Source organism: Meles meles, chromosome 2 (assembly GCF_922984935.1).
Source record: "Meles meles chromosome 2, mMelMel3.1 paternal haplotype, whole genome shotgun sequence".
Lineage (NCBI taxonomy): Eukaryota > Metazoa > Chordata > Mammalia > Carnivora > Mustelidae > Meles > Meles meles.
Window position 1 is genome coordinate 181,484,023 of NC_060067.1, and position 26,621 is coordinate 181,510,643.

Consider the following 26,621-nt stretch of genomic DNA (forward strand, 5'->3'; position numbering starts at 1 on the left):
CTGGTGGATAGCCTGGCTAATTATGGAGCTGAGAATCCGGGGATATTAAGTAGTCTGGAGTCTGTAGGATAGAGTACTGGAGAAGGAAATGCTGAACAGAGAGAGACTCTGAGAATCTGCAGAGGATTCTCTTTTAGTATCGATCAGTATATGTGTGGAAGGAAACTGAGTCTAGAGAAAGCACCATCAGAGAAGATTACAAAAAATAGGACCCAGCATGTACACAGTCCTTGAAATAGTGTCTTGTCACAACCAGCTAGACTTGAAAAACCTCATAATTCATGAAACACTGTGTAGGGTTTTCAAAAGGAATTCATCTCATTGGTCAGAAATAAATAGCCCTCCCTAAATTCTATGCTGGCCCTGCATTACAAATCTTAAAAGCAAGATGCAAAAAGATCAGGTTGCTTCCAAGTAATTTAACCGCTCCCAAAACAAAACTCAAGAACACTGACAGGAACATAAAAACATCCAGCACCCAACAATATAAAATTGCTATGTCTAGTGTCCAATCAAACATTACCAAATATGAAAAGGAGCAGGAAAATAAGAAGCATGATGGGAAGAAAAATCCTTTGAAGTCAACCCAGAACTGGCCCATGTCAGAATTAGCAAACAAAAACATTAAAACAGGTACTATAATTGCATTTCAGACACACAAAAGTTAAGTAAAGACACTGAAGATTTAAAAAAAAAAAAAAAATCAAACATCTAGAAGAAAACACAGTGTCTAAGATAAAATTAACCCTAGATGGGATTCATGAGAAATTAGACACTTCAGAGGAAGAGTGGTGAATTTAATATAAATCATAGTAGACACTACCCAAAATGAAGTACACAAAGAAAAAAATAATTTAGAAAATAGTAAGAATAGTAGTGATCTGTGGGACAATGTTACATGCCTAATATGCATGTAATTGAATTTTTTGAGGAAGAAAGAGTACAGGACACAAAAAATAATGGCTGAAAGTTTTTAACCCACTGAGCCACCCAGGTGCCCCAATGGCTGAAAGTTTTTAAAGTTAATGAAAATTAAAATCCAACAGATTCACGAAGCTCAATGAATTATAAGCACAAGAAACATGAAGAAAACTTCACAGGGTACATCAAAATCAAATTCCTAAAAACCAGTGATAAAAAGAAAACCTTAAAGTAGCAGGAAGAAAATAACTCATTATATAAATAGGAACAAAAATAATGATCATAGATTTCCGCTAGTAAATAATGCAAGCCAGAAGACAATGGGATAACTAGTATAAAAGAGAAAATCAAATTGTCAAGTTAGAAATCTCTACCTAGAAAAAAATTTGTTAAATGACAACAAAAACAATGACATTTTTAGACATAAAAAAGCAGAAAGAATTCATTGCCAGCAGACCTACAGTAGCAGAACTGTTAAAGGAAGTCCTTCAGGTAGAAGAAAAATAATTACAGATGGAAATATGGATCTACACAAAGGAAGAACACTGGAAATGGTAATATGTGGGCAAATTAATGAAATATTTTTCTTAATATGTAAATATCTGGCTTAAATGTTTAAATATTAAAGACCTATTTAAACCAAAATAACAATAATGCGTTGTGCTGTTTATAACATATACATAACAAAATCCATGACATCCAGGGTGCTTGAGTGGCTCAGTCAGTTAAGCTTCTGCCCTTGACTCAGGTCATGATCCCAGGTCCTGGGATCAAGTCCTGCATCAGGTTCCCTGCTCAGCATGTAGCCTACTTCTCCCTCTCCCTCTGCCTCTTACCTCTGCTCATTCTCTCTCTCTTACACACAAATATAAATAAATTTTTAAAATGCATGACATTCAAAAGTATAAAGATGGAAGAAGTGGAAATAATTTTTTGGTAAAGTTCTTATACTATATAAACTTTAAGAGGTATGATATCACTCAGACTATGGTAATGTAAAAATGTATAAAATAAAGCCTAAGGCAACCACTAAAAAGAAAATTGTAGCTAACAAGCTAAGAAAGAATATAAAGTGAAATCATAAGAAATGTTCAGTTCATTCAAAAGAAGGTTGAAGATGTACAAAAGGGAATAAAAACAGATAGGACCAGAAAACAAATGTCAAGAAATAAGACAGAAACCTAACAATATCAGGGCACCTGGGTGGCTCAGTGGGTTAAAGTCTCTGCCTTCGGCTCAGGTCGTGGTCCCAGAGTCCTGGGATCGAGCCCCGCATTGGGCTCTCTGCTCAGTAGGAAGCCTGCTTCCCCCTCACTCTGTCTGCCTCTCTGTCTACTTGTGATCTCTCTCTCTATCAAATAAATAAATAAAATCTTTAAAAAAAAAGAAAAGAAACCTAACAATATCAATAATCACATTAAATGTAAAGGATCTAAAAATCCCAATCAAAAGGTAGATAACCAAATTGGATTAAAATACATGACTCAGCTCTATACCATTCACAAAAAAACATACTTTTAGATATAAAGACAAAAGCAGGTTAAAAGTAAAAGGATGGAAGTGGATATACACTAACAAAAAAATGCTGGTGTGTCTGTGAATATAAGACAAAATATATTTTAGAGATAAAAATATCAGCAGGGATAAAGAGGGTTATTTCATAAGGTTAAAGAATATACTATTTCAGGAAGACATAGCAATCCTAAATGTTTCTGCATGCAATAACAGCTTCAAAACACATGAGGAAAAAATTTAGAGAGGTGTAAAGGGAAGTAAACAAGTCATAATTATAGTTGGATATCCTTCTTATATATTGATAGAGAAAGTGAGAAAGTCATTAAGGATATAAAAGACTTGAACAACATTGTCAACCAACTAGACCTAACTGAAATTGGTAAAATACTGTCCAGCCAAAAGCAGAATACGCATTCTTCTCAAGTACACTTGAAATATTTACCAAAATGAACCAGTGTGGGTGATAAAACAAATCCCAATAAATTTAAAGAGTTCAAATTATACAAATAATGTTCTGACTACAATGGAATTCAATTCAAAATACATAATGGAAAGATGACTGGAAAACCCTCAAGTATTTGGAGTCTAAATAACATCCTTTTAAAGAAATACTTAAAAGAAGAAATGTTTTAAATTGTAGAAACTTCTTAACTGAATAAAATGCAAACAAAACATTAAAAAATTTGTAGGATGCCACAAAAGCAATAATTAGAGGGTAAATTATACCCTAAACATCTATATTACAAGAGAAGAAAGGGCTCAAATCAACCTCAGCTTCCATCTTAAGAAATGAGAAAAAGAGGGGGCCTGGGTGGCTCAGTGGGTTAAGCCTCTGCCTTCGGCTCAGGTCATGGTCTCAGGGTCCTGGGATCAAGCACCATATCAGGCTCTCTGCTCAGCAGGGAGCCTGCTTCCCCCCCTCTCTCTGCCTGCCTCTACCTCCTTGTGAGCTCTCTCTCTGTCAAATAAATAAATAAAATCTTAAAAAAAAAAAAAGAATTTAAATTACAGGTAAACAGAGGAAAGGAAATAATATAAATAAAAGCAGAACTCAAATACAAAACAATAAAGAAAATCGATAAAATAAAATACAAAACAATAAAATATAGAAAATCAATAAAATCAAAAGATGATTCCTTGAGAGAACCAATAAAATTGAAAAACTCTAGCCAGATTTACCAGAAAAGGAAGAAAGAAGATAATAATTACCAAGATCAAAGATGAGAGACATGGGACGCCTGGATGGCTCAGTTGGTTAGACGGCTGCCTTCAGCTCAGGTCATGATCCCGGAGTTCCTGGATCGAGTCCCGCATTGGGCTCCCAGCTCCATGGGGAGTCTGCTTCTCCCTCTGACCTTCTCCTCGCTCATGCTCTCTCTCACTGTCTCTCTCAAATAAATAAATAAAATCTTTAAAAAAAAAAAAAGATGAGAGACATGGTACCACTAGAGATTCTACACATAGTAAAAGGAAAAATTATGTAAAATTATGTAAGGAAAAATTATGAATAACTATATGCCCAGAAATTGGACAATGTTGATGAAATAGACAAATTCCATGTAAGGCACCAACTACAAAATTCACCCAAGAAAAATAAGTAAGGCTTATAGATCTGAAGTCTCAACATTGTGAAGATATCTACCCTCCCCAAATTAATCTATATATTCACTTTACTCCAGTAAAAATTTTAGCAGGTTTTTAAAAAAAAAGAAATTGACAAACTGTTTCTAAAATTCATATAGAAATATAAAGAACACAGAATATCCAAAAAAAAAAAAACTTTGAAAAGGAAGAATAAAGTAGAAATACTAACTTTACCTGATTTTGCCTTCAAAACGTATTATAGTGCTACTACTGGGGCCAGCTTCATGGAGTTTGCACCAGGCCCCAGTCTTAGAAGGGCCCTGTTCTGGGTGTAATGTTTGGCTGTTACTGTCGCGAAATTCTTAATACTTTTTGAACAATGAGACCCATATTTTCATTTCATACTGAACTCCACAAATATGGCTGGTCCACCTACAGAAATCAAAACAGTGTGGTATTTATGTAAAAATAGAGAAATAGATCATTAGATCTGTGTAGAGTCCAGAAATAAACCCCATCCACAACTATTTTTTGACAAAGGTAGAAAATTAGTGAGGAAAGGATAATCTTTTTAAGCAAAGAATGCTAAAAAACTGAATATTTTTGTATTCCAAAAAATGAATTCTGATCCAACTCATACTACATACAAAATTAACACAAATAAGCATAGTCATAATGTAAAACCTACAACCATAAAACCTCTAGAAAGAAATTCAGACAAAATCTGTATAACCTTGAGTCAAGCAAAGATTTCTCAGCAATGACACAAAAAAAAACCTCATCAAACTAAACCTTTCACTCTTGGGGAAAATAAAAAATAAAAAAAAAGTCCAGATGAGTAGTTAAGATGGCAGACTAGTAGGGAGACACTGGGCTTGCCTTGTCCCTCAAACTCAGCTAGATCAATGTCAAATCATTTTGAACAATTAAGAAATCTATCTGAGGATTAAGAAAACAGTCTGCACAACTGGAGGGAGAGAACATGGCAGATATGAGGGTTCAGAGATGGGAATTGGGGCAGAGAAAAGCCATGGTGCCATGGAGGGGAGGGAGCCCTTTTTGGGGAGAGAAGTCAGGGAAAGAGGGAGAGAGTGGGTGAGAGAGCAGCACATAGGGTTCACAAAAGAGCCATGGTGTGGGGCTCTCCTGGGTTGCACAGGGAGAAAACATTCCCCTTCCTGGAGTACATTCGGCAAAGGGTATATTATCTCTCCAAGGACAGAAGTCCTGCAAGGTGCCACTGAGCATGTGTTCAACAGGAGGGGACAGAGGCGCACACACAAGGCAGATAATCTGGGCACAGTTTTTCACTATGCTTTCCCACAGATACCAGGCACCTGCACAGGCATGCAATGCTTTCCTGGGACGGAATGGTGCAGGGCACAGGGCTGGGAGACTCTCTTCCAGTTGAAGGGAGTAGGTCCACACCTTGCCAGGTCCTTTATGATTCAGTTTTGAATCCCAGCCACTGGCCAGAAATAAAACACAGGAGAACTGTGGCACTGGGGACACCAATAGCCTTGGCACAGTCAGGGTGAGGACAGGGATCTAACAAAACCTGGGATAGAGGATGGGAGACTGTTCACTTTTCTGTGAGGGTCTCCTGAGCACCTGTGGCTGTGAGTTCCTCTCCCCAGGGATGACAGGGCAGGTGACACCATCTTACACCCTCCACCCACCAGCACCATGGGATTTTTAAGACACACAGCCCTCCAGTGGAGGCTGGAGTTGCCTACACCAAACGTCCCCCCAGCCCCCAACTGAACCAGCACTCAGCAAGGACATCTTTACTAGGGCAGGTCTGACTGTGAGCCAGTATAGCAGGCCTCTCCCTCAGAACACCAACACAACCAAGTCTACTGATCAGAGAGTCCTCCAAAGCATCAGCTTTAGGTCAGGTGGAAATGGGACCACACTTATAATTTTTATTCATTTTATTTTATTATTTTTTTCTTTTTTCTTTGGAATCAGGTATATAGTTTTTTGTTCACTTGTTTGTTTGTTTGTTGGTTTCCTTTTTAAGTTTTCTGAATCAGGCCTTGTTTGTTTGTTTTCTTTTTTCCTTCTGTCTTTTTCTTTGGAGCCAGGTTTATAGTTTTTTGTCTATTTACTTGCTTTTTTTGTTTCATTTCCTTTTTTCTTGGACCAGGTTTTTTTTTTTTGTTTTTTTTTTTTTTTTTTTTTTTAAATCTGGCGTATCTTAACAAACAAACTGAATCATACCTAGTTAAAGGTCCAAACACTCCCTACTGTAAGCAAGGAGGAACTCTGGAGAGGACTGTCCTGTGGGAAAGAGCAAATAAAACACAAGAACAGAGTTGCATATGGCATACACCAGAAACACTTCCTGAAGCTTCAGGCCCTGGACAGTGTATGACTCCTTCTTAATATAGTACTATTCTTGGGGGCAGGAAACATAACAAGTTTTCATAACATGCAAAAGACAGAAACCTAGACATAATGACAAGATGGAGGAATTCTCCCCCAAAGAATGATCAAGAAGAAACCACAGCCATGCTCAAAACAGATATAAGCAATATATCTGAACAAGAATTTAGAACAACAGTCAAAAGAATACTAACTGGGCATGAAGGAAGCTTAGAAGACACCGGAGAAACCCCAGATGCAGAGATAAAAGACCTAAAAACTAGTCAGGCTGAAATAAAAAATGGTATGACTGAGATACAAAACTCACTAGACATAATAACAATGAGAATGGAAGAATCAGAAGAACAAATAGGTGCTACAGAAGATAAAATTGTGGTAAATAATGAAACCGAAAAGAAGAGGAAAAGAAAACTATTAGATCATGAATAGAGACTTAAGGAACTCAGTGATTCCATGCAGCACAGTATTTATCCATATCACAGGACCTCCAGAAGAAGAAGGGCAGGAAAAAAGGGCAGAATAGGAGAGATAAAGAGTTTCTAAGACAAGCAAAAAGTAAAGCAGTTCGTGAATACTAAACCAGCTCTGCAAGAAATATTAAAGGGGACCTTAGAGCAGGAAAGATAGACCAGAAGCAACAAAGACTAGAAAGGAACAGAGATAATCTACAGGATTAGCAACTTTGCAGGTAATACAATGGCACTAAATTCATATCTGAATGTAAATGGACTAAATGCTCCAATTAAAAGACAGAGGGTATCAGAATGGATTAAAAAACAAGACCTATTGATATGCTGCTTAGAGACTATGTCTAGACCCCAGGATACCTCCCAGATTGAAAGTGAAGGGGTGGAAAACCATCTATTCATGCTAATAGACAGGAAAAGAAAGCTGAAGCAGCCATCCATATATCAGACAAACTAGATTTTAAACCAAAGACTTTAATAAGAGATGAAGAAGGGCACTATATCATAATAAAGTGGTCTATCCAACAAGATCTAATAATTATAAATATTTATGCCCCCAACTTGGGAACAGCCAAATATACAAATTGATTAATAACAAACTTAAAGAAACACATTGTTAATAATACAATAACAGTAAGGGACTTTAATACCCCTTTTGCAGCAATGGACAGATCATCTAAGCAGAAGATTAACAAGGAAACAATGGCTTTGAATGATACATTGGACCAGACAGACTCACCAGATATATTCAGAACATATCATCCTAAAGCAACAGAATATACATTCTTTTCAAGTACACATGGAACATTCTCCAAAATGGATCACATACTGGGTTGGTCACAAATCAAGCCCCAACCAGTACAAAAAGACTGAGTCATACCATGTATATTTTCAGACCACAATGCTATGAAACTTGATAAGAAAAAATTTGGAAAGACCATAAACATATATGGAGGTTAAAGAACATCCTACTAAAGAATTAACTAGGGGTTAACCAGGAAATTAGAGAATAAATTTTAAAAATACATGGAAGCAAATAAAAATGAAAACATGACAGTCCAAAACCAAAGGGGGTCATAACACGAAGTATACAGCAATATAAGGCTACCTCAAAATGCAAGAAAAGTCCAAATATACAACCTAATCTTACACCTAATGGTGCTGGGAAAAGAACAGCAAATAAAACCTAAAATCAGCAGAAGAAGGAAAATAAGACTACAGTGGAAATAAAATATAGAAGGGCTCCTGGGTAGCTCAGTCTGTTAAGCAACTGACTCTTGGTTCAGCTCAGATCCTGATATCAGGGTCATGAGATCAAGACCAATATCAGGTTCTGTGCTTAGCACGGAGTGCCCTTGGGACTCTTTCTCCCTCACCCTATGTCCCCCACTCTCTCTCTTTAAAAAGAAAATAACAATAAAATCTCTTCTCTTAAAAAAAGAAATGATACAGAAATTAAAAAAAAAAAAAAGCAGTAGAACAGATCAATGAAACTAGGAGCTGGTTCTTTGAAAGAATTAACAAAATTGATAAACCCCTAGCCAGACTTATCAAAAAGAAAAGAGAAAGAACCCAAACAAATAAAGTCACAATTGAAAGAGGAGAGATCACAAGAAACGCTGCATAAATTCAAACAATTATAAGAGAATACTATGAAATATCACATGTCAACAAAGTGGATAATCTGGGAGAAATGGATAAATTCCTAGAAACACATAAACTACCAAAACTAAAAAGGAAGCAATAGAAAACCTGAACAGACCTATAATAAGCAAAGAATCAAGAAATAAAAAAATCCCCCAACTAAAAGGAGTCCAGGGCCAGATGGCTTCCTGGGGAATTCTACCAAACATTTAAAGAAGAATTAAAACCTATTCTTCTGGTGCTCTTCCAAAAAATAGAAATGAAAGGAAAACTTCCAAACTCATTCTATGAGGCCAGCAGTACCTTGATTCCAAAACCAAACAAAGACCCCAATGAAAAGGTGAATTACAGACCTGTATCTCTGATGAACATGGATGCAAAAATTCTCACTAAGATGTTAGCTAATCGAATCCAACAGTACATTAAAGGATTATTCACCATGACCAAGTGGGATTTATTCCTGGGCTGTAGGTACGGTTCAATATCTGCAAATCAATCAACGTGATACAAGACATTAATAAAAGAATTGTAGGAGCCATTTGATCCTCTCAATAGAGGGAGAAAAGGCATTGCTGACAAAATACAGCATCCCTTCTTGATAAAAACCTTCATGAAAGTATGGATAGAAGGAATATATGTCAACATCATAAAGGCCATATACAAAAGACCCACAGCTAAAATCATCTTCAATGGGGAAAAACAGAGAGCTTTCTCACTAAGGTCAGGAACATGACAGGGATGTCCACTCCCCCTGCTGTTTTTAGCATAGCACTGGAAGTCCTAGCCTCAGCAATCAGACCACAAAAAGAAACAAAATCAGCAAGGAGGAAGTCTAACTTTCACTCTCACAGATAACGTGATACTCTGTGTAGAAAACCCAAAAGACTCCACCAAAAAATTGCTAGTTCTGATATACAAGTTCAACAAAGTTACAGGATATAAAATCAATGCACAGAAATTTGTTGAATTTCTATACACCAATAATGCAGATGTAGAAAGAGAAATCAAGGAATCGATCCTATTTACAATTAATCGCACAAAAACCCATGAGATACCTAGGAATAAACCTAACGAAAGAGGTGAAAAGTTCTGTATACTGAAAATTATAGAACACTTGAGAAAGAAATTGAAGACGACACAAAGAAATGGAAAAATATTCCATGCTTATGGACTGAAAGAACAGATATGGTTAAAATGTCTATAGTACCCAATGCAATCTACACATCCAATGCAGTCCCAATCAAAATACCAGAAATTTTTCACAGAACTAGAATAAACAATCCTAAGATTTGTAGAGGAAGAGTAAAGACCCTCAAATAGGCAAAGTCATATTGAAAAAGAAAACCAAAACCGGAGGCCTCACAACTGAGGACTTCCAGGTGTATTACAAAGCTGTAATCATTAAGACAGTATAGTACCAGGGGGGGAAAAAAACATACACATAGATCAGTGGAACAGAATAGAGAATCCAGAAATGGACCCACAACTATATGGTCAACGAATCTTCAACAAAACAGGAAAGAATATCCAATGGAAAAAAGTCTCTTCAACACATGGTGTTGGGAAAACTGGGCAGCAGTATGCATAAGAATGAAACTGGACCACTTTCTTACACCATAAACAAAAATAAACTCAAAATGGATGAAAGACCTAAATGTGAGACCTGAAACCATCAAAATCCTGGAGAAAATAGGCAGCAACCTCTGTGACCTCAGCCACAGTAACTTCTTACTAGACAGATCTCCAAAGGCAAGGGTAACAAAAGCAAAAATGAACTATTGGAACTTCATCAAGATAAAAAGCTTATGCACAGTGAAAAACAATCAACAAAACTAAAAGGCAACTGGTGGATTAAGAGAAGATATTTGCAAATGACATAACAGATAAAGGATTGTATCCAGAATCTATAAAGAAGTCATCAGTATCTGGGGTGCCTGGCTGGCTCATTGAATTAAAGCCTCTGCCTTTGGCTCAGGTCATGATCCCAGGGTCCTGTGTTCACAGGGCAAAGGAAGGAAAAATGAAATAAGATAAAAGCAGAGAAGGAGGCATACCATAGCAGACTCAACTACAGAAAACAAATAGAGGGTTGCTGGAGGGGAGGTAGATTGGTAGGATGGGCTAAATGGATGACTGGCATTAAGGAGGGCACTTGTTGAGATGAGTTATATGTAAGTGATGAATCACTAAATTCTACCGTTATATTAAAAAAAAATGAATATGAAGCCACAGACTGGGAGAAAATATATGCAAAGTATAAATCCGATGAAGGATTTATATCATTATATATAAAAAAACTCTCAAAATCCAGTAAGAAAACATTACCCAATTTAAAAATTGGCCAACTATTTGAATGAAAATGTCCCCAGAAAAGCCCTATGGATGTCACAGAATCACATGAAAAGATACAACATACCATTAATCATTAGGGAAATGCAAATTAAGGCCTCTATGCATGGCTAAAATGAAAAAGACTCACTATACCAAGTATTGGTAAAGTCTGGAGGATTTGGAATTTTCTTTTTTTTTTTTAATTGTATGTATTTATTAGAGAGAAAGCATGAGCACAAAGTAGAGTGGGGGGAGAGGCAGATAGAGAAACGGGCTTTCTGCTGAACATGGAGCCAGATGCAAGACTCGATCCCAGAACCCTGGGATCATGACCCAAGCCAAAGGCAGACACTTAACCGACTGAGCCACCCAGGCTACCCAAGGATTTGGAATTTTCATGCCCTCTTTGTGGTAATGTAAAAGGGCACAGCTAGGGACACCTGGGTGGCTCATTTTGTTACACATCTGCCTTTGACTCAGGTCATGATCTCAGGGTCTTGGGATCAAGCCTGGAATTGGGCTCCCTGTTTAGCAGGGAGCCTCCTTCTCCCTTTCTTTCTGCCCCTCCCCCTGCTCGTGCGCTCTCTCTCTCTCTCAAATAAATAAAATCTTTTTAAAAAATTAAAAATTAATAAAATGGTACAAACACTTCAGAAAATATTGCAACAGTTTTTCTTTTTAATTAAATATATGCCTACTATATGTTCTAGCTATTCCACACTCAGGTATTTACCCAAGAAAAAAAAGAAAAGCATATATCCATATGAAGACTTGCATAAGAATCTTCACTGTAGGTTTATTTATAATTTCCAAAAACTAGAAAGAAACCAAATGTTCATCAACTTGTGACTATAAACCAAATAGAGATATATTCATATATTAGAATACCATACTGTAATAAAAAGAAATAAACTGTTAATACAACACACAACATGTATGAATTCTCAAAACCACTGTGAAAAGTTAAAAAAAAGTTGGCCAGGGGCGCCTGGGTGGCTCAGTGGGTTAAGTCGCTGCCTTCAGCTCAGGTCGTGATCTCAGGGTCCTGGGATCGAGTCCCGCATCGGGCTCTCTGCTCAGCGGAGAGGCTGCTTCCCTTCCTCTCTCTCTGCCTGCCTCTCTTGTGATTTCTCTCTGTCAAATAAATTAAAATCTTAAAAAAAAAAAAAAGTTGGCCACAAAAAATGAATATAAAATTCTAGAAAAGGTAAAAGTATAGTCACAGAAAACAGAACAGTTGTTGCTAGGGTCCAGGATATGGTACAAAGGAGGCATGTAAGAACTTTTTTCTAATAGAAACATTCAATAACATGATTTTGGTGATGGTTACATGACTGTATACATTCGTTGAAATTCATCATATTGTACATTTCAAATTAGCTAGTTTCAATTCATGTAAACTATATCTCAGTGAAACCGATCATTTTTTAAGCTCTACACCTAATATGGGGCTTGAACTCACAGCCCCAAAATCAAGAGTGGCATGCTCTACCAACTGAGCCAGTCAGGTACCCCAAAGCTAATAGCTTTGAAAAATTGCTTATTAGAATGCTTCTCTCAGGAGATGATGCTATTGGTTCATGAGAAAAATACAAATAAAATTCCTTTTAGGTATGTGCCTGAAAAGCTTATCTTCATAGCCTTACCTGATTTCTGATTGGAAGAGCAAAGTCTCATCCAGGCAAGAGGTAATACACAAGCTCCAGAATTTCATTTGAGTCTCCTTTGGTGTTATTTTTTATTACATTTTAAACAAAAACAAAAACAGTATCAGTATCTTTTAATTACTATCCTTCCACAGATAGTTTCGGGTTAGTGGCATGTAGAAAAATGTCCCTCTGCAAATCTTTACTACTGTCCCTGAAGTCTTGACAAGGCTACTGTCCTCCCTTGAGAGATCCAGAAGATAGTCTGCTATACTGAATATCTTAGAATTTGGACGTTTAAGGCCTGGAAGGGAAGGGGAAACAACAGGTGGTTTGGCAGGTGGAGGGAGGGGGCAGGTGTACCTGTTCCTTAATGTTATCTTGTAACACCTCCCGGTGTTTCGATACTGAAGGTTTAAATCTTGGATGCCGAAATCTATTTTTCTCTAAAACCAGAGAAACTCAGATAATTCTTTATGGTGAAAAATAAAAATATACAACAAGTGAATTTATAAACTTATAAATTATTTACAGTGCAATAAATGGAGAGATTCTTGATTTGAATCTGCCACTTGTCTTCCAAAAGAAATAAAAATAATGCCTACTTCGAGGATAGTCCTAACTTAAAAAAAAACAGCAGGAAGAACATCAAAATAAGTTTTTTTTTAAAGATCTTATTTATTTATTTGACAGACAGAGATCACAAGTAGGCAGAGAGAGAGGAAGGGAAGCAGGCTTCCTGCCGAGCAGAGAGCCTGATGCAGGCTCAATCCCAGACACCAGAGATCATGACCCGAGCCGAAGGCTGAGGCTTTAACCCACTGAGCCACCCAGGCGCCCCCCAAATAAAATTTTTAACAGAGTTTTTTTAGCCATGCAGCTACCCTTAACCCCACATAAAATGCTTTACATGGAAAGAGCTGAGCATTGTGTAGAAACACAAATGTGGCCTTGCCAACAAGAACCTGGGCTTACAGCCCCCAAAGAGAGATGTGAGGGCCTGTCTTATGTAAGTCACTGTTTGGCTAGGTGCCAAAGTTTCAGGTGTTTTGTCATGTTTTCATCCTCTGAAAATGATAGAATGAACCACCAAAACACAGCCTCCACTCGGCAATAAAATTTGGTAAAAATAACCCTTGAGTCTGAAAGAGTTGCTAATGGGGGTGCCTGGGGGACCCAGTCGGTTAAGCAGCTGCCTTCAGCTCAGGTCATGATCCCAGTGTCCTGGGATCAAGCCCCACATTAGGCTCCTTGTTCAGTGAGGAGCCTGCTTCTCCCTGCCTGCTTTCCCCCCTGTTTGTGCTCTCTCTCTCTCTTGCTCTGTGTCAAATAAATAAATAAAATCTTAAAAAAAAATTAAAAAGAGTTCATAATGATGGATGGGACATCTGTTCCCAAGCGTAGGTAATCAAGCACTGACAATAATGCTAACCCTGCCTGAGCCCGCAAGCTGGCTTCTGCAGCAGGTGGACCCTCCATCTCAGACAGGTTCTGAACAGTTATTAGGCATGGAAAAGGCTCAGGATCAGTTTTGCCAGTAGGAAGTCCATAATTTAAGGAGGCTAACAATAATGGTCTGCCAGGAAAAGAGCATGGCAAATTCAGGCATGCTTACTTTAATGATGAGAAGCTAAATTCAATGCCTCTTTCCTCATGCCTATACACTGAGCATTCCATTTTCACTAGACTTCTGTTAAGGTCATCAACCGAAGTAGGAAATGGAAAAAAACACAGTGCATTTGCTGCATCTCAGTGACTTTGAAATAATTTGGAGGTAGGGGAGACTGGAGGGACGAAAGCGAAAATGTCCCGAGATTATCTGCGGATATCATTTATCTACACTGGCCATTACCCCAAGTCCACAGGTAATCCAAGGAGTCAACCAGAGTTCACGTCTCCCCATATGGATATTGAATGGCCAGATCAAGGTGGGGAGGGGGTGACATTTATCACTGTTACATAAAAAAATAATATATCTAATTTATTGCTAATATCTGCAGCTGTTAGGTAGCATCCTTGGTATGAACATGATAATAAGCTTGAAATTTGAAAATTAAGAAATCAGTTAAAGGGATCCTTCTACTCCAGTCTTTTCTTTTTCAGTTTCTGCTGTTTTTATATTATTAAAATACTTTTTTACTCTACTGGAGAAAATCATCAGGTGTTTTTTAATTATTCAAACTCCTCTGGAAACCAAATTACTTAATGTAATTACATCTAGAATTTAAAAAATAGTAATAAAAGCTATTTACAGTTATGAGGGAATGTGACATATATATTTACCATTTTGTAAAGAAAAAAATTGCTTTTTTGTTTTTGATCTATTTTGATTTTGTTTTTCATAAGAATTGCAGAGCAACAATCAGGAAAAGATGGTAATATTTATCTCAGAGTTAAAATGTGCTGTTTTCCAATATGCAGATTTTATCCATAAAAAATCCATTTTGTTTTGCTATAGTTTCACCTAGTTGCATAGATAATGAGGATTCCCATGTCACCTCTGGTATAATGAATAAGGGAAGAATTCGTTCTTACTGGAGCAAAAGAATATTTTAGAACTGAAACAAAAAAGACGTAGATACCAAATATAAACAGCCAAGCAGGGCATGAAAGAATGCACGACTACTACTGTGCAAGAGAGAAAAGCCACAATAAGCATATGATTTGCATGTCTTAACTTTATTTCCTTTTTAAAAGGCCAGAGTCTTATGAAGCTACTTTTCCAATTATCCCCCGATTTTGAATCAAAGGGTAGGTGTTCGGGATGGAAAGTTTAAGTGCAGCCCTTTGGATACGAAAACCTCCATTTTCATACTTGAGCCAACCCATAAAGTACCTGTCAACCTTTTACAACTGTAGAAAAAGCCTCGAACTAGCATTTCTGCCCACCTCGATATGTAAAGGCTGCACTTGGCTGGGATTTGACTCTGGGGAAATTATTCTGAAAGGAGCAAGTTAGGGAGGTATAAGCACACAGACTTGTAACGCAGCAAAAGCATTTGCTTTCCTGGTGCAGCGAAGGAGCAGCTGCACATTTCTCATGGCCCTCACTTCTGATCTATGCACACCAACACGACGCATGAATTCTGCTTTTTATATTAGTGTTCCTACCATTGACAACAAAATCTTGTTTCAAGCAACTAAGACAAGGCAGAAAGGAGAAATCCCATGATGCAAACAGCTAGCACAGAGGTGACCATAAAGATAAACTGTCCTTCCCAACTTGTACTTTTTTGAAAAGAATTAATTTTTAATATAAATCTTGTAGGGCTTATCATCAGTTGAACTCTTTATTCTAAGCAATTAACCCCTATTCTTAGAAATGTTATTTATTTCAAATGAGACAATTATACTGATTTTGCCATCCTTATGTTTCATTTAAGACTGAAATTTGCTCGCCCCAAGCACTGGTATTTTATTTTTCAGCCAGTTTAGCCATTTGTTCTGATGGTGGCCAATTAGAGGTTCTTCTGGACCCTCTAGCTTGTCTTTAAGAAATGGTATGCATGACTCTTGTCACACTTCTCCGAAGCCGTGTGGGAATGTTCGGGTCATAGTGCATTAAAGTCTCAGACACAGACATCAGACCCAGACACTGGCCCCCAAGCCAATGCCATCATGACAAATCTGACACTGCTCTCTTGCAAAATGGAAAGAAAAGGAAAAAAAAAAAAAAAACAAGCAAACAAACAAAAACCAAGGGGAGAATGCACAGGTTTTTATAATACTGAATTTATTCCCTTGGGAGAACATGCTGTCTGTGAGCATGTCTTTCAATTGCTTCTATGGTTCAAAATCTGTTTCAAAATAACGGTGACTGGGGGCGCCTGGGTGGCTCAGTGGTTTAAGGTGCTGCCTTCAACTCGGGTCATGATCTCGGGGTCCTGGGATCGAGTCCCGCGTCGGGCTCTCTGCTTGGCGGGGAGCCTGCTTCCTCCTCTCTCTCTCTCTCTGCCTGCCTCTCTCCCTACTTGTGATCTCTATCTGTCAAATAAATAAATAAAATCTTTAAAAAAAAAATAACGGTGACTGTAAATGGTAATGAGTGTGAAGGTCCCCACCTGGCATGGTCAAAAGCTTTTTAAATTTCCAGATCCTGTGAATTTCTGCTGGTTATTTAAAAATCTGAACTAATCTAAGCCAACAAATGTTTGACTCTCTGGGATGTCAGTAACACAGTCACAACAACGGTGGTTAAGTGGTGTCAGAGGTAGCTATGCCCAAGCAGAAATGCTTCCAAGTTAGCCTGCAGATAGGAACTGCTTGAACTGACAACACTCAATTTAACATTATGTGCTAATTACTCTTCTGATCTTAAAACTTTGTTCAAGTAGCCTAAAATAATCACCTACTCTTTCTGCCTCCAAAATCTTGTGTACACTATTAGTTTGGTCATCAAACTTTAACTATAAGTAACAGGTTGCACCTCAGACACTCCCAAAACACTTATCAGTGGGGTTAGAGGAAATGAATTTAGTTGGACTGGCCAAGCTTGGTTCAGGCAGGGAGACCTTAATTTCTGCAGAGAACCACTGGTCCTCGCTGCAGTCCTTCCGCTGGGTGACACCGAGCATCTCCTTACCTCCCTACACCTCAGATGCCTCCTGCTTTCAGCGGAGGCTACAGGAATAATGCTGACCTCCTAATAGAATGCGAGCAGAGTTTACCTTACAAAACTGCAGTGATGTTTCTAAGGCAGAGGTCAACGTGCACAATTTAAATGGTAGAAAGGAAAAATAAGCACATCCAGGGATGAAATTCCAAAGGCAGAAGCCAGCTTAGTGCTTTGACTATAGGTAGCAGGATTATGAGGGAATTTGGAAACTATTGAATGATGACAATGAACATGGGTTTCTCCATAATCTACACTTCAAGGTGATGTAATTGATGTACTTCTACATCAGCCCACACTGTTTCTGCAAAGCCAAAAACACAACAGGAAAAACTTACATCATCAGTATTTTATTACATCTGTGGATATTTCTGTTTGCTTTGCCTCATGAGAGAGCGTTGTAGCTTTTGGATCCAAGTGTTACACATTCACTAGCAGGATTTCCTATGTTCTGCAACTCCCTGAGTAACCTCCATTAATCTAGATTTCTCAAGAGGCTTGAAGGCCATTAGATCCTTTAAACTGGAGAGTTGTTCTTTTATGAGCCTCACAGAGAACACACATTGAATTTCTATCCATGGATTGGGGAAAAATTGTTGATATAAAACACGTGTCTTTATAGGTTGTTTAGGTTTCCTCAATGCTTTGGTGTGTTTATCAGTTTACCTCTAAAGAGCAGTATCTAGACTTTTTCTTTCTCAAAACTGCCTCCGAAAGGGACATAGCCCTCATTCTGTACTACTAGGAAAGAGTAGATAACACAGGGTTAGGACACATACAGCCATAAATATAGTAGAGCAAATATACCTAACATTATCTCCGATGAATTGTTTAATTTTATTTTTTTTAAGATTTTATTTATTTGACAGAGAGAGGCACAGCGAGAGAGGGAACACAAGCAGGGGGAGTGGGAGAGGGAGAAGCAGGCTTCCACGGAGCAGGGCACCCCGTGGGTGACTCGATTCCAGGATCCTGGGATCATGACCTGAGCTGAAGGCAGCCGCTTAACAATTGAGCCACCCAGGTGCCCCTGTCTAATTTTAAAGTACCTGAATGCAAACTGGCTAAAAATAGGACTAAATTTTTTATTGTTTATATTCTACACTATAATTCTAAATATTAAATAAGAATGCCAAAATACTCCCAAACAGGTGGCAAAAATACCTAAAATCTTTTTTTTTTAAAGATTTTATTTATCCATTTGACAGACAGAGATCACAAGTAGACAGAGAGGCAGGCAGAGAGAGAGAGAGGGAAGCAGGCTCCCTGCTGAGCAGAGAGCCCGATGTGGGGCTCGATCCCAGGACCCGGAGATCACGACCCGAGCCAAAGGCAGTGCCTCAACCCACTGAGCCACCCAGGTGCCCCAATACCTAAAATCTTCATCAGTGCAGGGGCCAAGAGTGTTTTGCAGAGGCTTTTGTTACTCCCCCATACCCCTCCCCAAATCTAAGTAAAATCACATCTTATTATGCAAAATACGGCTTCAAAACCAGTACCTGAGCCACCTCCCTGCCAGTCCTCAGCCATACTGCCTCTCCTAAGCCTCCCCTAAGAGAAAACAACACTATTTTTAAATATGAATATATATAAATATAAATATTTATAAATAAACATAAAACCAATTCATCTTCTCTCTCAAAATAAATGCGAGTCAGCCTCATAAACTGGAAAGAGGATGAGCCTACCATATGGAAATTTCCTTCCATATGGTCTGGCTCGGCCCCTAACAAGCTTGGGAAAGTCCTTCTACCTCTTTGGGTATCAGCTATGTGCTCACTATAATCGAGGGCAATTAGCATGGGTAGAAAGACCCTGTGAGTCCATACCCGTCTGTGTTTAACTTCAGTCAGTGGCAAACTGTGAAGACACAAGCTGAACTTTACGAATCAGTACGAAGTTTAACACCCAGGAAGACGAATACTTTCAGTGAATACTACTTACTGACTGATATCATTCAATGATGTCAGAGCATTTTAGCACCTTTACACTGAAATACTCCATAATTCATTATTTCTGCATTATTCTCAAGAATATCATTTCTCTTTACTGATATTCTTTTTTCTCTCTTATTAGGATAATATTTGGTCTGGCTGCTATTCCTGGATCTGTTGCTAACTAGCTATATGCTCCTTAGCAAACCACTTAGTTTCTCAGAACTACATGTTTCTCTCACTATAAACACAGGGTTTGGGATTACATAATTTTAAAATATTTTTAACCTTTTTCATTATAAAATAGAGTGAATGGAGAAAATCCACATTATAAAATATGTAGCTTAGTGAATCACTGTAAGATTATCACCCTTGTAACCACAGCCTAGGTCAAGAACTAGAACTTTTCCAGCCACTCCTCCTGCTGTAGGAACATGGAACATATAAAAAGCAGGGTGTATGTGTGTATAATGAATATAACTTCATGAGTTTGCACCCATAAAACCATCACCACAATCAAAACCATAAAGATACTAACACTTAAAAAAGTTTCCTTCAGGGCATGTGAACCCAAATGTTTAAGCAGCAATGTCTACAATAGCCAAACTCTGGAAAGAACCTAGATGTCCATCAACAGATGAATGGATAAAGAAGATGTAGTATATATACACAATGGAATACTATACAGCCATCAAAAGAAATGAAATCTTGCCATTTGTGACGACATGGATGGAACTAGAGGGTATCATGCTTAGTGAAATAAGTCAATCGGAGAAATACAACTATCATATGATCTCCCTGATATGAGGATGTGGAGATGCAACATGGGGGGTTAAGGGGCTAGGAGAAGAATAAATGAAACAAGATGGGATTGGGAGGGAGACAAACCATAAGGGACACTTAATCTCACAAAACAAACTGAGGGTTGCTGGGGGGAGGGGGGGGTTGGGAGAGGGGGAGTTGGTTATGGACATTGGGGAGGGTATGTGCTATGGTGAGTCCTATGAAGTGTGTAAACCTGGTGATTCACAGACCTGTACCCCTGGGGATAAAAACACATTATATGTTTATAAAAAAATAAAAAATAAATAAAAAAGTTTTAAAAAGTTTCCTTCAACACTATTTACTGATTTATTCACTTATTTTATGATTAAAATCATTTAACATATGATTTCCCCTCTTAGCAAAATTTTAGTATACAAAATTGGTAAGTGTTGACACTATGCTATATAGTGTGTATAGCAGGATATATTTATAGGATATATTTATGTGTAACTGAATCTCATGTCTTTGGACAATATCTCCCACTCCCCCTTCCCCTGGGCTTCTATGAGTCTAATTTAGATTCCCCAGACAAGTGGAATCATGTGATACTTGCTCTGCGTCTGGCCTATTTCTTAGCATAATGTTCTCTAGGTTAATCCATGTTGTATCAAATGGCAGGATTTCCTTCTTTTTTTAAGGCTAAATAATATTCTACTATATGTAAACTCCACATTTTATCCAGTTATCCATTGATGGACATGTTAGGTTGTTTCCATGACTTGACCATTGTGAATAATGCTGCCATGAGGATGTAGAGAAAAGGGAATCCTTTTACACTGTTGATGATAATGTAAATTGTTCCAGCTGTCGTGGAAAACAGTATGAAGGCATCTTGAAAAATTAATATAGAACTATCATATGACTCAGCAATCCTACTTCTGGGTATATATCCAAAGGAACTGAAATCAGTATCATGAAAAGTTATCTAAATGACTATATTCATGGTAATTCCTATTAAAAGGGAAAAAATTGAAGTGACAGAGTTTCTAAAAAAAAATAATGATAATACAAAGATATATAGAAATAAACGTTTAGTGGAAAATTCACAGACTAATCATTTTTGTGAGTCAAGAAAATGAAAGAATCTAAATAAATTGAACACCAGCTCAAAAATTCATAAAAAGAATAAAAAAGTAAAAAGAAAGCACAAGGAAAGAAAAAAAATAAAAGGTGGACATTAATGAGGTAGAGAATAGAAAAATAGTAGACAACAGATAAAATTCCTATAGGTTTATTTTAAAGAAACTAATAAAATAAGGGATACATCATAAATATGAAAAATAAGAAATGAGTACAAACAACCACTCAAGCATAAAAATTAAAAAAATAAGAGATTAGGGGCGCCTGGGTGGCTCAGTGGGTTAAAGCCTCCGCCTTTGGCTCAGGTCATGGTCTCAGGGTCCTGGGATCGAGCCCCGCATTGGGCTATCTGCTCCGCAGGGAGCCTGCTTCCTCCTCTCTCTCTGCCTGCCTCTCTGCCTAGTTGTGATTTCTCTCTGTCAAATAAATAAAATATTTTAAAAAAAAATAAGAGATTAAACTGCGGACTTCTATTCAAATAACTTTGAACACCTACACGAAATGGATTATTTCCTAGGGTAATACAGACTAATGAAGTGTGTAAAGTCAATTTGACTCTATTATAGATAGGTAATATCTTCCAAAGAAGATAAAGTTATTAAGAAACCACATGGGGCGCCTGGGTGGCTCAGTTGGTTAGGCAACTGCCTTCAGCTCAGGTCATGACCCCAGAGTCCTGGGATCAGGTCCCACATCGGGCTCCCTGCTCCACGGTGAGTCTGCTTCTCCCTCTGACCTTCTCCTCTCTCATGCTCTCTCTCAAATAAATAAATAAATAAATAAATAAATAAATAAAAGAAACCACACCACTTAAAAAGCACTTTGCACAGGTAATTTTAGAAGAAAATTCTATCAAACTTTTCAAGAGTCAGAACTTCCAATGCTTTATAAATTATTCTAGAATATTGAAGACAAAGGGAAAATTCCTAGTTTTTAAAGATGTACTGCACTGATACCTAAATCTGAATTTTTTAAGCAAAAAAACTCCACAAAACCCTATAGAGTTATACGCTTATAGATATCAGTGTAAAAATACTAAAAACAACATTAGTAAAACACAATTATACACAATACTAAGAAATAATATGTGAAGACAACAAAAATATGAAAGAACTACTGTTTAGTGAAGTTCAAATGATTTTTTAATATCTCTACTAATTGTTTCTCCTTTCTCTAAAATTTAAGTATTAACTCTAAAAAGTATGTTTCAGAATTATCCCAAATTAATCTTTATTTCCCTTTTAAAATTTAAAGTATATTATCATATAACTTACTACTTGTGAAAGAAAATTACTTCAAAATTAATGCCAATGTTGTTTTCTAAAATGATTTAAAAAGTATTAAGGGCTTATTTCCAATAACTATTGCATGAGATCATTATATTTTATGCTATTTTTAATTATATAAAATTCATAGAAAAATTTAGTTTCTTCTTTTTTTTTTTTTTTTTTTTTTTTTTTTTTTTTTTTTTTTTTTTTAAAGATTTTATTTATTTGACAGCGAGAGAGAGAGAGATCACAAGTAGGCAGAGAGGCAGGCAGAGAGAAAGAGAGAGGGAAGCAGGCTCCTGCCAAGTAGAGAGCAGAGAGCCTGATGTGGGACTCGATCCCAGGACCCTGAGATCATGACCTGAGCCGAAGGCAGCGGCTTAACCCACTGAGCCACCCAGGCGCCCCAAATTTAGTTTCTTCTTGTTTCTTGTTTTTAAAAATCAAACTTCTGTTAGTTTCCCCATTTCATTAGAATCATGTTCTTACTCTATTAAATTAAATCCATGAGCAATTCCTTGCTTTAATTACTCAGATTTCAAGGCCATATTCTAAAAAATCAATAAGCAATGTGAAATCTTTTGGAAAAAAAAATATCTCAATCTAGACTTAAAAGGACCTCGGGATACCTGGGTGGCTCAGCTGGTTAAGCATCTGCCTTTGGTTTAGGTCATGATCCCAAGGTACTGGGATCAATGAGTCCCACGCTGGGCTCCTTGCTCAGTGGAGAGCTTGCTTCTTCCTCTGCCTACCATTCCCCCTGCTTGTGTATACCCACCCTCTCTCTCTCTCTCTCTGATAAATAAATGAATAAAATCTAAAAAACAAAAACAAACAAACAAAAAAGAACCTCTTTGGGAGCTAGAAACAATCTGCAGTTGCACAGAAACTTTATTAATATGACTATCTTTTTGATTTTCCCAAGTATAATTATAGTAGAAAGTTTTACCAACTCTACTCAATCAAGTAAAATTTTTATATATTCCCTGTGTAAAAGTAACCATGTGAGTTTCAAAAACTCTCAAACCGAAAGCACTTCAAGATTTTTGCTTTTGCTTCTTTTGGACACCTTAAAAATCTTATTAACAACTGTGAATACAAAAAATACAATAGGAAACAATAATAAAGCTCTGTAAACATAAATATCTAACTGAGGTCATTGTTAATAAACAAACATCCAAACCCCAAACTACTGTATTTCAATGTCTGTTCTGAAAGCCTGCGCACTGTGATTATTAAATGTCACACATCATCCATTCACTGTAATCACTGACTAAAGGTATTTGTCTATGTTTCTTCTCACGGTTGTACAGATCAGATAATTTTTTTCCAAAGAGCCATGTGTCATGTAACATTGAACTATTTTGATATTGAGATTTTAATTTGTAGCCTCATTATTATTTATTAGTAATTGCATAGTACTATAGTAATATAGCTCTGAATTATCATCAAAATTGTTGCATCCTTTTTTATAGAATGTTTATCTTTCCATAAAGATTAAGTATTCTAGTCTCCCTTCCTATATTCCATAATGAAGCAATGTTTTTGTGCTTTTTCTATGTTATTGCCCTTTTATTCCAAGTACTTTACGTTGTCTCTAATGGAATCTATTTTTGCACTGGAATATCTGAGAATTGCAAAACTGGACAAAAGTTTCAGAATAGATTTGTAAATTAAATCATTTTCATTAAAAGGAAAATATCTGTACTGTCAATAACTTTATATGAAGTAGTTTTAAAAGACATATTTCTATGTTATAATATGTGATGAAATAAAGCTGTGACAGTTCAGATAAAGAAGAAAGAAATAAGCACATGACCAAATAGGATTTATTTTAGGAATGCAAGTTTGGTTCAATATAAAATAATCCATTAATATCATCCTCTGTGTTAACAAATCTAAGGAAAAACTTGTATCTCTCCATAGATTACTGAAAATTCCTTTAACAAAAATTCAACATCTAGTCCTGGTGAAAATATTCCAAAAAATAGAAACTGAGATTTGCTTTCTTATCATAATAAAAAATACATAGTACATATACACACATATATAATTATACTATTATTTTATAATAATTATATAATTATGTGATATCTGAGATACAATTATAATAGTATTACCTCAGAGAGGTAATAATAAATGATATTATGATAAAAGAATGATAAAATGATTCAACTCAACCCTATTCTGTGCTGAGTGGGGAGCCCAATGTGAGGCTCAATCTCATGACCCTCAGTTCATTACTTGAACTGAAACCAAGATTCAGAAGCTTAACTGATAAAAGAATGATAAAAGAAGCTTAACCAACAGAAGAATTTAATAAAGTAACAAGACACAGAAATAAAATGAAGAAATCAATGGCCTTCATAAAAACAAGCAAACCTGTTAAAGGTTGTGATGATAGAGAAAACCATATTTGCAATAGCAACAAAGAAGAATCAATAAGTAGGAGTACACTTAATGAGTCCATGCACAAAACTTATATGAAGAACACTTTAAAATATCATAAAAATCTCCAGGTTAAGCCCTGAAATGTAGAGCATAGAAGGCATCATTCCTGTCTGTACAATAAGGAAAACTGGACAATCTGAAAAAATCAATTACCGTTCCTGTTCCCATAACAGAACTGAGGTTGCAAAGTAAATCAATACTCCCAAATCTCGAGAGACAGGCATATATAGATAGTCACAGCTAAGACTGGCCTACCTGTAATACAAGCTTCTGGAGTCATAAATTAGGAAAAATTAAATGGTAAGTCTTAATTGCCAAAGACTGGGTATGCAGTAGTGTGAAAGTAAGAAATTCTTTGGTGGGGGGGGGCGCCTGGGCGGCTTAGTGGGTTAAAGCCTCTGCCTTCGACTCAGGTCATGATCCTAGGGTCTTGGGATCGAGCCCCGCACTGGGCTCTCTGCCCGCAGGGAGCCTGCTTCCTCCTCTCTCTCTGCCTGCCTCTCTGCCTAGTTGTGATTTCTCTCTGTCAAATAAATAAAATATTAAAAAAAAAAATTCTTTGGGGACTAAGGTCTTGAGAGGAAGGGTTTTACTTCCAGGAACCCAACCAGATTCTCAAAAGGAGAACTGGAGAAAGATTTCCCCCTGGCTTTCCCAGGGAGAGGGTCAAGAGTAATCACTGTGAAATAATCCCAAGCCTTCTCCACAACAAAGGTCTACTATCACAAAATGCATTTTTTAGACTTATCTCAGATGAGAGAAGGTCATTCCTCTAGACCCCTCTGGCCTTCCTGTCTAACCTAAGAGCAAAAGAATTTTAACAGGAGTCCGGGCTTCTGGAAATCAATCAGGAACACTGAAACCAAGGAAGGAAGCGTGAGGCAAGGGGAAAACAACAAACCAACCGTGGCACAGGACAAACAAATTGTGAAGCTTACAAAGACATAAACTCACAAAAAGACTGAGATTTAATTTTAGGATTATAGACTGTTCCCCTTACCCACCTTCTACCATCACCAACAGAGCTCTAGTATCTACCAACAGAGCTCTAGTATCATAACAATAGACTTGCTCTATTGTTATATTGTATAGCCACAGACTTTCTCTGAGGAGTATATAAAAACCCAAAGTCAAAAGAGAAACTAAAATGGCACTGGAGGGATCTGAAGTCTCTGGCACCACAGCCACAACAAACATTAAACCCACATTAACATAAATTTTCTTCCTAAAAGGCCATTTATCAGCCTCTGGTACTCAATACAGGTTCAGTTTTCCACAAAATATTATGAGATACACCAAAAGTCAAGAAAAACAAAAATCTAAAGAGACAAAGCAATCATCAGAATCAAACTCAGATGTAACACAGATAACGGAATTATCAGGCCAGAAACTTAAAATAGCTATGGTCAATATCTTAAGAGCTCTAGTGGAAAAAAATAGACAATACACAGGAGCAAATATATAATATAAGGAGACAGATGGAAACTTCAAGAAAGACTCAAAAGGAGATGCTGGAAATAAAAAACATAGTAACAGAAGTAAAAAATGCCTTCGAGGAGTTCCTCAGTAAACCTGACACAGCCAAGAAAAGAATTAGTGAGCTTGATATACAATAGAAACTTCCCAAATTTAAATGCAAAGAGGAAAAACAAAACAAAACAAAACCAGAGAACAGAATATCCAAGAACTGTGAGACAAGGTGTAACAGCTGTATAACTGCAATACTAGTAGAGGAAAGAGAATGGAGCAGAGAAAGTGTTTGATGTAATAATGGTTGAGGATGTTACAAATTTAATCACAGAAAGTAAAACACAGACCCAGGAAGGACAGAGAACACCAACTAGGATCAATACCAAGATAAAATTTAAAAACTTCCACACCTAGGCCTATCATGTTCAAACTGTAGAAAACCAAAGACAAAGAGAAACCCTGAAGACATGAAGAAGCCAGAGGGG